This window comes from Equus przewalskii, chromosome 2 (genome assembly GCF_037783145.1).
Source record: "Equus przewalskii isolate Varuska chromosome 2, EquPr2, whole genome shotgun sequence".
Taxonomy (NCBI): Eukaryota; Metazoa; Chordata; class Mammalia; order Perissodactyla; family Equidae; genus Equus; species Equus przewalskii.
In genome coordinates this window covers 42,233,340-42,247,570 of record NC_091832.1, presented here as the reverse complement: position 1 = coordinate 42,247,570, position 14,231 = coordinate 42,233,340, and the positions used below count along the sequence as shown (strand labels likewise).

The window sequence follows — 14,231 nt, the reverse complement described above, 5'->3', positions numbered from 1 at the left end:
CAGACTACACAATAGCAAGCAAAAACCTTTGACCTTAGAAAAGCATAGTAAATGTAATACCTACCAATAAATTACACGGTTTACCAATTTTCTCTAAACCAAAAATATCTCTCTCACAAGGAAACTATTACATGAGTAAACAAAAGCTTGTCTTGTTTTATCATTTGCTTAAAATGATAAGCACGGTGGTGGTAGGAAGGGGATTAAGAAACACAGCCAGACAAGTCCATAAAACCTCTAGTGTAAGATAAAACTACCCTGCAGGAGCAGCCAATACATTCTGACCTAACAGCTGTACACAGTTGCACTAATTAAAATGAAAGCTAGTCTGCATAACACAGGCAATTCACTGAACCTTACCGACAAGTTGATGGGGTTCACCATCATACAACCACCACCACTCCCCACCCCCGCAGACCTATAGTGTAAACAATAAATTGGCACATAGCTGAAGGTACCTGAATTTGAAAATATATATATGCATTCAAGTATTTCAGAAATAATCACAACCATGTAGACTGGAACATATTCTATAGAAACACAAGCTATAAAACCTGTACACACACAAAGGAAGTGGTACAGCTACATTACATCAGCTCTCGCCTCAATTCATAAATGCAAAACCACAAAACAAGACAAAAATCTAAATGGCCTTTTCTGGAAACCTTCTTATTAGGGTGAATGAATGTAGGTTAAGTCTTTAAATATGTTACTGAACGGGATTCGTTGATACATCACTTTCAACAGCCACGGGGAGGGAAAAAGTGTAATCTTAGTCAATTCTATCATGCAACCAGATCAAATAACACTGCAAGCAAAGCCTGCCAAGCGCCAGGGCCTGCCAGAGTACAATGAGCACTCAAGTGCTCTGGACTGAAAACTACCTTTCACTGGTCCCAGAGATCTTTATAAAATAGTTTAAACACTACTAAATCACAGAGTTGGAAAAAAACAAATACAAGCTGCTCCCACACTATTGTGAAGTTGCTGTTAAGCCTCTAAAATGTCTTCCTTGTGTTATTTTACTAGGCAATGTAAATATTCAGAAAGGCAATTGCCTTTTAGAGACCAAATCTAACACACGCATAAAAATGTAGAGTTGGTTGTGCATCTGGAAATAATTGTCCACAGATCAACAGGCTTACATGAGATATTGTTCCCGTCTGTAAGATTTCAAATCATGTCTACTTTAAATTTAGAGTTTCTAGAGAGAAAAAAAGAAGGAAAAAAAAAAACGGAACTCAATATAGTACTTTTGGCACAGAATTTTAAGGACTTTGTCAACTCTGTTCTCAACTTTTACTTAGTGTCTCAATCTTAAAGCCCACAGACACACAATTTCAAAAGGACAAATTAATCTCTGTTGACCCCTGTGTTCATTCACATACCATTTTTTAAAATTTCCATATGGCTGAGGAGGCCCCCAGCCAAACAATGCCCCGAGGAGAGCAGTGGCACATGTGCACCAGGAAAGCATCAAGACTGAGAGTAAACCAAAGTAACCTATCACAAGAACTTCTTTCGCAGCAAAGAGAAAGTGGTCAAGCAAGTCTCCCCACAGCTTCAATGAGAGTCAAGGTTTGAGTAAACAAGGGGAGGGGGTGGGGAAGCCACTACCTCAAACCAAAAAAAATTTAACAATTTAAACTAAAGCAATCTTCTTCAAAACTCTCTCTGCATTTTAGCTTCTCTGGCAAAATAACAGTATTCTGGTCCAAGAAAAATAATGTCTTTGTCACCTAAGTAGCCCCAAATTACTTTATAATCAAGTCCATCAAATTCATTTTATTTTTAAACTTAAATTTACTCCACAGCAAGCAATGAAGTTTCTGATCAAACAGTGACTTTTGAATTATACACTGCTCATCTTCAATAATGCTGTCCTTTCAGAGAAGACAAAAATACACACATGCACACACATACATTTTTTTAAAATAGTGTTTTCTCTGTCCTAAAGATGTTTTCTAATTGGTCTACTTAATTGGGATTTCTAGAGTTTTGGCAATTAAAAAACTACTAAGCCCAACAGAAACAAAGTGGGACACAACAAATACCCATTACTGATTCCTGAAAAGCCATCATCATTCTTAGTAACCCAAGTTGTTCATCTTTCTAGGGTCAGCTACAACACTCCCGCACACCCACCTCGGAGAGCCCCTGCGCACACACTTGTCCAACTTCCTGGCCCACGACCCGAGTCCCTCTCGCAGCACAGGGCACCCGGCCACTTGCCTGCGGCCGGTCAGCGGCAGAAGCTGAGTCTGCAGGCCTCGTCCTAGTCCAGTGCTGGGCGCTTGCAAACTCAGGCCCGCGGGGAGGGGCAGGGCGGGCCGGGGGCTCGGGGCGTGAAATGCACTTGCTAAACAAAAGGAGGCCCTGACGACCGCAGGGCAGCACTGCGCGGTTGCATGTCCCCACGGCTCGGCGGCTCGGGGAGGCAGTGGCCGCGCAAGGCCCCGCCCGCAGCTGGGGGGGATGCGGCCACTGCTGCTCCGGCTGGCGCTCCTTCAGCCCTAGCGGCAGGGCCAACACTGCCACATGCCTGTGACCCAGACACTGGGAGAGAAAGAGCAGCCTCCCAGGAGCGGTGGCAGCCAGCAAAACCCGGACTGGAGACTGGCCTGCTCCGCGGGCGCGCGCGCATACACTCTCACACAACACACACACACCCACACAGACACACACACCCGCTGCAATTTTATCTCCTTCCCAGCTTGCCCAGCCTCCCCTCTCCCCAATCCTCCCTCCTCTCCCGACAGCCGGAACTGGGAGGCTGCGTGATTGATGGCAGCTCTTAATAGCATGGTCAGCTAGAAAATGCATCTGCAAGCAAGATATTAAAGAGGCAGCGCATCCCCGTGAGTGATCAGCAGTTCACACATCCTAGAGCTGCCTCTCTCTCTGCCAGGAATATTAATGCCAACCACCTCTGACGTCTAACAAATGCACACGAAACAACCAACAATCATAGACATGCTGAACATTTGCTTCAAAGATGCACAGGAGAAAGAAGCATTGTTTGGTGTCAGACAGTATTTCTGACCCCAATTCTCACAGTTTAAGAATCCTGTGTAAGTCATCTGTTTGAAAGTCTTCTCTCCAATCCTTTTTCCACAAGAAAATAAAGGTCCACCTGCTAGACAAGGCATAGCTTAAATTGGGCTTGACTGAAATCCATCTTAATACAGAAGCAAAATAAATGCACATTGTTTGCCATGTGGCCTTAAATAAACATATAACCCATCAGCTACCAGATTCCAGACCCCTTATTAATTCCATTGTTAGGTGCATCTAAATAGAATTACCAAGTGTTAATTTCAAACCAGTTTCTTCTCCACCTCCAATCTAGTAAACATATATCAACTTGCTAAAATTAAACCACATTTATACCATGTATTCCCTAGTAGTAATAGTCAAGATCATTTTGTCCTATTAAATAAGACACTCTACAGCAAATTTTTAAAAACATATTCCTACAGAATACAAATTCAAAGTATTAAACTCACTCAGTGTCAACTCAAATTTGAAAGTTACAAACTCAAAATTTAAATGATCACTTTTGGTATCTTTAATATTACACCTCTCACCTTCCAGGCAAGTTTCATGGAACTCTCAAATAGCTTTATTAATGTTATTTATAAATGTTACTGGATCTTCCAAAGTCCAATAAAGTCAATGAATTATTAGGTACCCTCTTACCAACAGGCCGAGATTTACATAGATCAAGTGATTTGCCCCAGGTCTTGTGGGGAAAGGGCACAGAGTAGATCCTGGGGTCCTGCCTTGCTGGCACAGATAATCAAACTGACATGCACATTTGCTATTTAAACACCATTCTGCTGATCTCTTTTAAAGAAAAATCAAGTTATTCTATAGGAGACAGAAATATCAATCTAAAACTACCATCATAGCACATGGACTGAGAGTAAGAGCTGACGAAGCATAATGCCTCTGCCACCCTGAAAGGTGCCTGTGATCAACACAAATCAGAGATGGTCTATAGCAAAACCGCAGCTCTGCTATAAGCTCCACTAAACACCATTCCTCAATGAGACCATCTCGAGAGGACCTGTGGCTTGAAAATCTGCTTCATAACCAAGTGGCTCTGAGATCACTCCATCCACGTCAGAGATGAAATCGACCCTAAAGCCTAGGTACAAAAATCATTCCTATACGTGAACATATTTCCAACTTTCTAACCACCTACATCTAGACACATGGCAGAGCTTGAAGAGGAGTTTTTCTGTCTGTTTTTTTACTGCAGACTTTTTTAAAAGTGCTGGTTTACACTGAGTTGGAAAGGGTTGGTAAGAACAACCAAACTGCTCTATTCTGAATTCATACTATACCTAGTCTCTCAGGAATTCTAAGCACTTTGACAGCACTTTATGACACATATTCTTTTATCCTTGTCGTGTACCCTCTGCTAATCGATCCACCCCCCAGACCCCCACCTCCCAGTTACACCAGTCTTTCAAAATCACCAAGGTATCAGGATTTCTATCACAGACCATCACCGCTTCTTCCCACTAGAGCAGGAACCGCCCCCCCGCCCCCCACCTACACACACACACAGTTTAAAGCCTACTCGTCCTTCAGATCTCAGGTCAAACACCACTTTGTCAGAGAGGCTTCGCGAGGCCCCATTCTAGGTCAGGTTCCTTTGTTATAAGTTCTCAGGGAACTATGTTCCTTTCCTTGAGAGCATTTATCATAGTTTGTAGTTCATTAGTGTGATTTTCCGATTATTGTCCACAGCTCCTTCCAGACAGCGAGCTCCATTAGAGAAAGTTCTCTATCTTTGCTCATTATCAAATATCAGATATCAAATTTCTGTGTGTCAAGCACACAGATCTGTGGAATGAATAAGTGAATTGAGGACAACAATCCTGTCTTATTCATTTTGTATATTCTCTGCACAGTTCCAGGCACAAAGAAGCCTCTGTCAAAAAGCAGCATCTATGCAAATAAATAGCATTCCTTTTAAAAGTCTTTAAAAACAAATCTTTAAAAGGCTAGTAAAAGGAGTATTTTTATCCCCGTTTTATAGAGATGTAACTAATTGTGCTCTGGGTAACTCATAAAAACACTGAGAACCTAACCAGGGTCCTATTTGCAAGCTACATTTTTTTTTAAGAGTTAAGACATACAGAAGCCATCTTTAATTTACTCAAGTTCTTCCTACTTACCTGGTATTTAAGCAAGAGGTAACCAGCAGCAGGTAAACTGGATAGACTACGAAATCTTGTACATGCACATAGGACAATATAAACATTTGAAAGCACACTGTACACTAGTTTGTGTTCAACACTTCTCTGAATGTAAAAGTATCACCAAATTCTGCTGTAAATGGCGGGGAGGGGATCCTCACCTCTCTTTTACACTGACCTTCTTCTTTATTGTCAGTTTTTTCCTCTCTAAAAGACTATTTCCCTAACATGGAAGCCTTCTGAGAGCTCTTTTGATCTGAGGACTCCCATTCAGTGGTGACAGAACATCCGAAATGACTTTCCCCAACTCCTCAAAATGAAGAATTCATCTTAAATCCTATTAATGTGAGCTTGCAAATTAAGGGCTCTGTAGGTGAGAAATGGGAGTTATTACAACAAGAACAATTTCTCAGATGTTTTGCACGTGAGGACATGAAAAAGTGAAAGAAAGAATAAGTGTGTGAGATGAATGAAAAAATATTAGATATACCCCATTCTCACCCCTAAATTAACGCTCATTGTTATTTTCAGCATTCCCCATGGCACTGCTTAGTTCCCACACGATCTCACCCTGGCCTTCTCTGTCATTGCTTCCTTTTGTCCTAAGTTCCATTCCACATAAATTCCAGCTCCAGGTTTTATAACACCCTTCATTTATCAAAACAACCCTGTCAAGTTGAGTACCATTAACAGATAATGAGAGGAGACAACAGATGCAGTTAGAAGCAAAGCACTCCACATTATACAGGCCTCAGCATGCAGCCAAGTGAGCTGACATCTAACTTTACCCTGACAGTTATAATTAAATACAAAGTCTAGTTAAACTAACATTAAAGCTAGAACCAGGAACAGTACACAGGGGAAATGTGAAGTATAACCTTAGTACTAGTTGAACAGGTCCCAGATTATTCCAGACCCTCAACCTTGAACAACTACTGGGCATTTACTCTCTCTACCGCTCTGCTTCTGTCACAGCAACGAAGACTCTTGGCTATTTGGACCACTCGGCAAGTGGTCCCCAAGACCACCAAAGGGGGGAAGGAGATTGCATTTTTACATGATAGTTTAAAGGTAACATTCATCTGAAAACAATAACTAGTGAGGTCTGCCAAAATTATAACTATCAAACTGAAACAATCAACATTCTTTCCTATAGCATTATCTAGTAAAATCATTCAGATTAAGTAATTTAGCTCACTCCATTGTCAAAATATCAAAAGAATACCAAAGTCAATCAAGCAAACAGTGACTGAATCAAGGGTTGTGTTAGCTGGGTTAGTTAGTTATGTTTGCATAGTACCCTAGGATGGGAAGGTTTTGTTTTGTATTACTATGCAGAACATGGAGTTATAATTTTAAGCAAACCATCTATTTCTTTCCCCTTTCCAACTCACAAAATAGCACCACACAACAAAACCTCCCGAGTTTTCAAAAGGAAAAAGAAATACATACAGTTCTTTTTGAAGCCCCTTTGGATTTTTTAAAATTAGAGTAATATATATTCCTACAGAAGATCCAAACAATTCCACTCAACAAGTTGCAGCGTATTTCTCCAGACTCTCTTCTAGAACACATGTGTACAAACACACACAAATACTTAACATACATATTCATTTGTCTGGGGGTTCATTCTGTTGATTTTTATCTCATAAAAATGAAATCCTACTATTCATGCTATATGGCAACTTGCCTCTCTCACTTTACAGCAGACCAATAATATCCGATTCCTTTTTATAGCTGCACAGAATTCTACAGTGTGGGAGTACCATAATTAACAAGTCCCTAATTGCTACCACAAACTTCTGTGTGCATCTTTGTGTATATCTCTAGTTCAGCGCATATGCACTTTTTAGTTAAAGCTTGAATCAAACTGCCCCCCAAAAACCTGGACCAATCTATATACTCTTCCCAACAGTGGGACCTGTTTCCACACTCAGATTCTGGTCATCTGCTTGAGTTTTACATCAGGCACTCCCCTGAATCTCCTACCTTTCTGATCATTCTCTGTTTCTTTCCATGACTCCTCCTAAATATTGGTAGTCACTATCCAGCCTCTTCTTATCACACTGCGGCATCTCTGGTGAGTGAGAAGATTCACTCTCTAGATGCTTCTGTGTTACTGATTGCAAAATTTTATTTTTCCAGCCCTGAGCTTGCTTCTTAACAAGAGATCCACATTTTCAAAACCCCTCTCAAATCATCCTAAACCAAATCACCATGTTCTTCACCACATGTCCTGATTAACGTTGCCCTGGTCTAAGTATTAATAGCATGCTCTTTCTTTTTAAAAGAAAATTATGGCACATCCTAAAAGGCATGTAAAATCAGAATTAGCACATTAAATTCATAAATTATTTCTCAGTTTTTAGCACTACTGGATGACTTATTTTAATAATAGGTAACTATCATCTAATCCATAGTTTGTAAGTCTTAAATGGAAATCAAGGTTCGGTATTTACTAATATGAATTCTTAAAATAACTTTCCTACTTAATTACCTATTCATTCATTTATTATCACTTCCCATTAGGCCAACACTTAATGATCAACTCACACAGTTTATGTGTAGGTAAAAGTGCTGAAGAACAGAAAAACTTAAATCAATAAGGTTATGATGCTAACTATATCCACAGAAAAAGACAACAGAGAGAACCATGAAACATTAGGCAAACATTAGGCAAATGTTCCAAATTATTGGGGAAAGTGAGTTTTTATGTCCTTCAATGCCAGAATCTTAATACTTACTCTTTTACATGTCAAGAATAAAACTTATGAGCTAATTTCAACCTAGGTACGGTTGGAATCTACATAATATACTTGAGAAATAACTAGAAATAACAGATTCCAAGAATCAAGGAGTCTAACCCTCAGTAAAACTATAAATAGTACATACTTCAAAATTAAATAGAGCAGTACAACATTAAGGTTGGACATTAACTACAACTTTCCCTTTTGTTTTACACTTCCCAAGACGGCCTCAAACATATATTTGAGTGATAAACTGCTAATAACTATTTAAAGTGTTATTTCATGAAGTACAAAATTAACAACATTAAAATATATTCCTGGAAAACACACACACACACACACACACAACTTGCAACACTTAATCTCACTTTTATAAGAACAGAGAGCAGAAGCACTAGCTTCAGTGTGCGCTCACAGTAAACTCTTCTTACATAGTAAGTCAATCAAAGGTCAGGCCTGGAAGTTTTAGTTTTTAGAAGTGTGTAGCCCACTCATGGATGTAGGAGGTGAAACAAGCCTTAAAGCAGCTTGAGAGATAGAGAGATCTCTAAGATAGTATACGCTCTGAACATTTTAAGGAAATTTTCATCTCTGTTTTAAAACTCACTAGAGATCTCAGATTGTATAGATGAAATTATAATATTTCAATAGCGCGAAACTTTGGAAGGGAAAAAAATACAGTTAAGAGAGATTTCTCATTTAGAAAAGTGTTACAGATAAAAAACAAAGAGAATTTTGTGGAAGAAACACTTCAGGGACTCAGGACCCTGACAAGATGTTTCGAATGGAGCCCCTCACTTATTCTGAGCTGACAAGATATGATAAAATCAGTGGGGAGATCCAACCAAGCTTGTTGGAAGTAATCTTAGGACAACTAAAAACCCCTACTGGAATCATTATACCAACTATTCAAAATATCAACCAGACAGATATTTATACAACTAAAATAATGCTTACAAAACCAACACATTGCTTTGCCCTTTTTTAAAAGAAAAATTCTGATGTATGTTTTCTCTGGTAATATGCCTCCATATTAAATAAATAAATTCTTTTAGGATAAAATCACCAACATCTATTTTAGGAAAAATATAAATTTAAATGTTTCAAAACATTAAATGAGTACCATTTGCCCAAGTTCAACATCATAGGTAGCATTAATGATTCAGTACTTTGCTGCTTACAAACCAATCACTTCTCTCTAGAAAATGTCAAAAAAACTCTAGTTCTAAACATCCATTCAAACATGCACTACATTGGCTATGACAAAAATTAAAAGCCACAGTCTCAAGAATCAAGAAGTTGACCTACACAACACAGGGTGGTTTCTTTTCTTTTGGAGGAGGGAGGGGTTGGAGGTGAGTGAGATTGCCATGAAGACAAATTCTGATCATTTGAGTTTAATTTTAATTACTAGAAGAAGCAAATATTTGGGCTCCAGGACACACAACTCGGTATAAAGGAAGACATGAGCTAACTCCTAACACTGACATCATTTGATTAATTCTAACAATAAAATCTAAACACTGATCATCCCCTCCAATCTTCAGAGCAAGCCAATTCTGTAATGAAAAATATGAGAGCCCTATCAGCAGACTCTGGTATGTTTAAATGATTATAATGTAAAGCATGTTCGTGTTCACAAGTGAAAGGAAATGACTGCTAAATGCTTCCTTTACAGTCTCTCCAGAATAGGGCAGGTCCCTTTAATGTGAGATTTTCCTGACATTCCAGTTGTAGCAGACGTTGAACAAACAGAGACACATTAAAAGCTGACCCGGTTCTATTATCCTTTATTGAAGGACTAGCAAAGATCAGACGTGAGTCCAGTCCTATTTACATTTTTTGGTGCATTAATCACTTTTACACTCAAGGGCTTTAGAAAAATTCAATAGATTTTTTTTTTTAATGACAATAACCACAGGATGTAACCATAGCTGTACTGGTCTTTTTCTCAGGAAGGTCAGAAAAGCTTTAAAAACAGGAAGTCTGTGCTATAAGGTTGAGAAATGTTTGTTTTAACAGCCTAAGGCTTTATGGTTGCAGTTCGCAGGCAGGTGTTATGGAGGACTAGAGTTTATTCTTTCCAGCCAAGGATTAATGTCTCTAGAGAAAAGGCCAAAAAGGTTCCCAAACAACTAGGAAAACACATTATCCTAAAATAAAACTTGTTATAAAATCTGAACTATAAATCTTCCTAGCTACCCCTCAACATTAAAGAGGGCCTAATTTAGTAAGAGTAGGAGGCACAGTTTATCTTTTGTGATAATTTATACAGGCTAAAGAAAAATCATAGTAACCACTGCTAAGACAGCCAACTAGCAACAACTAGCAGTTGGATTAAGAATTTATACTTGCCATCTAATACATGCCTTCTACTGATTATCTCATTTTTTATCATTATACTTATAAATCAAATATAAGAGTGATAATCTTTCTTGAATGCAAACTCTTGCTTAAAAAAATCAAACCAACGCAAATTAACTAAAAGAAACTTTTTTATCCCCAATAAAATGGTTGGTTTCTGCTTTTTGTTTTTTTCCCCCTTCTCCCCAAAGTCCCCCCAGTACATACTTGTATATTCCAGCCGTGAGTGCCTCTGGCTGTGCTATGCAGGACGCTGCCTCAGCAAGGCCCAACAAGTGGTGCCATGTCCATGCCCAGGACCCGAACCACCGAAGCAGAGGGTGCAAACCCAACCACTTGGCCACAGGGTCAGCCCTGATTTCTGCCTTTAAGGACATTATTTAAAAAATATTTCATTCTGCTAGGGTGCAAAAGAAATTCATAAAGTATACAACACCAAAGATATTTTATTTTAAAAAATCCAATTTCATGATTCTATTCTTTAGTTAGCCTTTGTTTATAAAGTCAATCAAAAAGAATGGCTTTATCATTCATGGACTTCATTTTAATTGGAATTAAATGTTATACTATAAAAACCTCAGGACAAAAAATCCAAATATTATAACATGTATCTCATCAATTTAAAATCAATTTTAATTCTAAAGGGCACTGTTTGAAATATCAAGATAAAAGTGCTTTAAAATATGAACATAAAGGGTTATTACCACAAAAGTTTGTCATTTACCCCAAAGTCATTTACCTACAAAGAGGGAAACAAATCAAAGTCATTTTCCATTTGATAGTTACAGCTACCTTAAAATTTTTTAATGTTTACCTCCACAATATTCTTACAGGGGACTGAACCATCTTCTTTTAACATATGGGAGTAAAACAACATTCCCTCAACCAACTAGGTGTCCTCCTTATCTTTCAAAAGGCATCGCTCTAATAACAACCAACCCTAAAAGGGTCCCACTGGTTTTCAGCAAGTATACACTGAATAATGGTTGGGCTTCTTTTCTGGAAATTGGGAGACAATAAGCAATGCCTCCAAAATTTTGAGGTAAAATAGTATCCAAGCTAACATTTTATACCCAGCCAAACCAGGAATCAAGTATCAGTATAAAATAAAGACATTTTCAGACATACACAGCCTCAAAACATTTACTTCCCATACACTGTTTCTCAGGAAATTACTCCACAAATGAGAGGGAATCAAACAAAAATCTGTGAAAAATTATCTCTAAGGGGATGCTCAGAGTTTGCACTACACAAAAGAGAAGACCCCTTCCAACAGCTAGGTGGCAGTAAACCACATTATCTAGACAATATTAAATCAAGACAAGGGGCTCCAGGATGGATACAAGTTACGAGGGATTTATAGATTCCCTAATATTTTCCACTACACTGAGAGGAGTTTTATATAGTTCTGTTGGAAAATGTGAGGCTGATTTAGAGGTAGGAATATACAAGATTAAGCAAAGAAACAAACAAAAAGAGAGAGAGGAAAGAAACTGAAGAAGTTGTACAATAAAGAGAATTAAACCATAGTACAATATGTACTTCAACTAAAAAAACGTGCATTGCCATAATAATAGAAACATTTGATATTGATTGAACTACAAATTGTGATATAACTACATTGGGAAGATGAAGGAGGAGAAAGAGGTGATATAAAGATGCTAAATCCTCATCTCTCAGTGGGCAAAGTCAGCAAATAATGTCTAAAATAGAAAATAAAAATTAAGCATATTCTTTATCATGCTTATGTTTTTGTCGACCCAACAAAAGAAATGGTTTAAAAAGTTAAAATGGGTTGCCTCTGAGGAGTGAGATCCAAGGATGGGAGGGATGGAATAGGAAACTATTAAAAAATAAATAAACCTTACGACACATGATTTTTTAAGTCCATGTACATATATCACCTAGATAAAACTAAACAGTAACAAAAATGCTGCTAAAAGATCTTAGCTACTTCTTTTGAAAGATTCACTGACACATATCATTAGCTTTTTTTTTTCTTTTTTTTTTTGGAGGAAGATTAGCCCTGAGCTAACTGCTGCCAATCCTCCTCTTTTCACTGAGGAAGACGGGCCCTGAGCTAACATCCGTGCCCATCTTCCTCTATTTTATATGTGGTACGCCTACCACAGCATGGCGTCCCAAGCAGTGTCATGTCCACACCCAGGATCCCAAGTGGCAAACCCCGGGCCGCCAAATCAGAACGTGTGAACTTAACCGCTGTGCCACCAGGCCAGCCCAGCCCCTATCGTTAGCATTTTATGGCGTGTTTTGGTCACTTAGTAAACCGAGTTGCAAATTTCAGAATTTCAAATAAAAAATGAAAAGAAAAATCTAGCCAAAGAAACAATCATTTTAAGACACAAGCACTAGAAATGAAATTTTTCTTCCTAGAGCAGGATTTACTACATTTTGCCACCTGCTGCTAAGATTCTTGAAATTTAGCCAATCCATAATAATAATATCAAATTTCTTTTAAAAGGGAAAAGATAAAAACCATTATAAGAAATCAAAAAATAAATGATACAACGACCAAACTCAATCACTATAATTTTAGTATACACCAATGAGAAACATCATCACTAACTAAAGTAACAGCTTTTAAAAGATAAATGCTACAAAAGCAAAAGTACAAATATATTATTTAGCTTCAAAGAATTTAACATAAATTTTTAAAATAACGTTTGTTAGCATTTTACCCATTTGCTTATTCAAAGTTATATTCTATAATCAGCTAAAGATTTTTTAGAGAATAAGATGCATAAAATAAAAGAAAATCGAGGATGTTTTCAAATACTAGAGGCAAAATCGCAAGCTTACCATTAGGTTAACAGTGGTGTTTTTCAGTATCTCCCAAAGGCCACGCCTTGTCTTTGATTGAGAATACTAAATTTTAAGGCCATTGTTTTGTCAATAAAGAGTGTTCGCACACACTTCACAAGTTCATTAATAATCCTCCTCTAAGAAAACCTAAATCAAAGCTTGGCAAGCAGTTTCTCATGAGACAAAATTTGCTTCTGGTTTCATAGAACTAAATGTGCCAAGTGGCAGATTAAGATGTGGGAACACACTTTAAAAGTTCTGCTTTCAAAGTATTCAATGACTCAAAGAGAGGTATCATTAGGCAGCAGCAAAACAAATACTAGGATACCTATTTCATTTGCAATCTGTTAAGTTTCAAATGAATAATTTTATGATGACCACCAATAACTATTAGGATAAACTTTGAAAGGAAACAGGCATACGCTCCCTAGATTTCCATTAGAAAACTGGAAGGAAACCAGAACGGATCCCACTTCCAGCATTAAAAGCAATAGAAAAAGAGTCTGGTAATTCAGAGAAACTGCCATTGTGCGGACTATATTGTGTGTGTTTAGCATCCGTGGGAATGCCGACATGTGCACTGCAAGTGGTGATTGAAGAGTCAATTAAGTAGTGGGAAAGGGCTTGCAGCAAAAATTTAAACTAAAAATAATCCATTTACAGGAGAGCAGTACAAGAAAAGCTGGCTTAACTATAATCAAAGTCTGTATTTCCAGCTTCAATAGTAAACACAGTTGTTAAAAGTGGTTAACATACAAGACCATAAGTGCATGCAATTTCAAGTAAGAAACATATGTTTTACCAATAGTAACCTTGTTGTATCTTCCATTTCTTTGCTCAGAGAGAGAGAATGTAAGAGTAAGAAAAAGAGCAAGTATGACCCATGAAAGAAAAAGTCAATTTATCTGAGGGAATACTGGGCCTTTCCCACAAATTCCTAAAGTTATAAATTCTAAAGCTGTTAGATTTCTACAACTTTACAGATTTTCTTAATAAAGTCAGATGAGAATGTAATCTCCTCGCCTGCTTTTTTTTTTTTTTGTCCCCACCAAGTGAAGCAGTGTACCTGATTTCACACTGAAGGGTG

General features: G+C 37.9%; 1 protein-coding gene across 12 annotated transcripts in view; it reads right to left on the bottom strand.

The window, feature by feature from the left end:
* The window catches only part of RERE (arginine-glutamic acid dipeptide repeats), a 402,826-nt gene that overhangs the window by 303,012 nt on the left and 85,583 nt on the right, over positions 1-14,231 (bottom strand). Inside the window, exon 1 of one of the 12 annotated variants that reach the window (XM_070610915.1) lies at positions 2,146-2,731. The exons of 9 other annotated variants lie outside the window; for them this stretch is intronic. The gene's annotated coding sequence lies outside the window, so the exon portion shown is untranslated. Of the gene's footprint in view, positions 1-2,145; positions 2,732-14,231 lie in introns of those variants that run through there. 2 more of the 12 variants (XM_070610916.1, XM_070610912.1) reach the window with 2 other exon arrangements.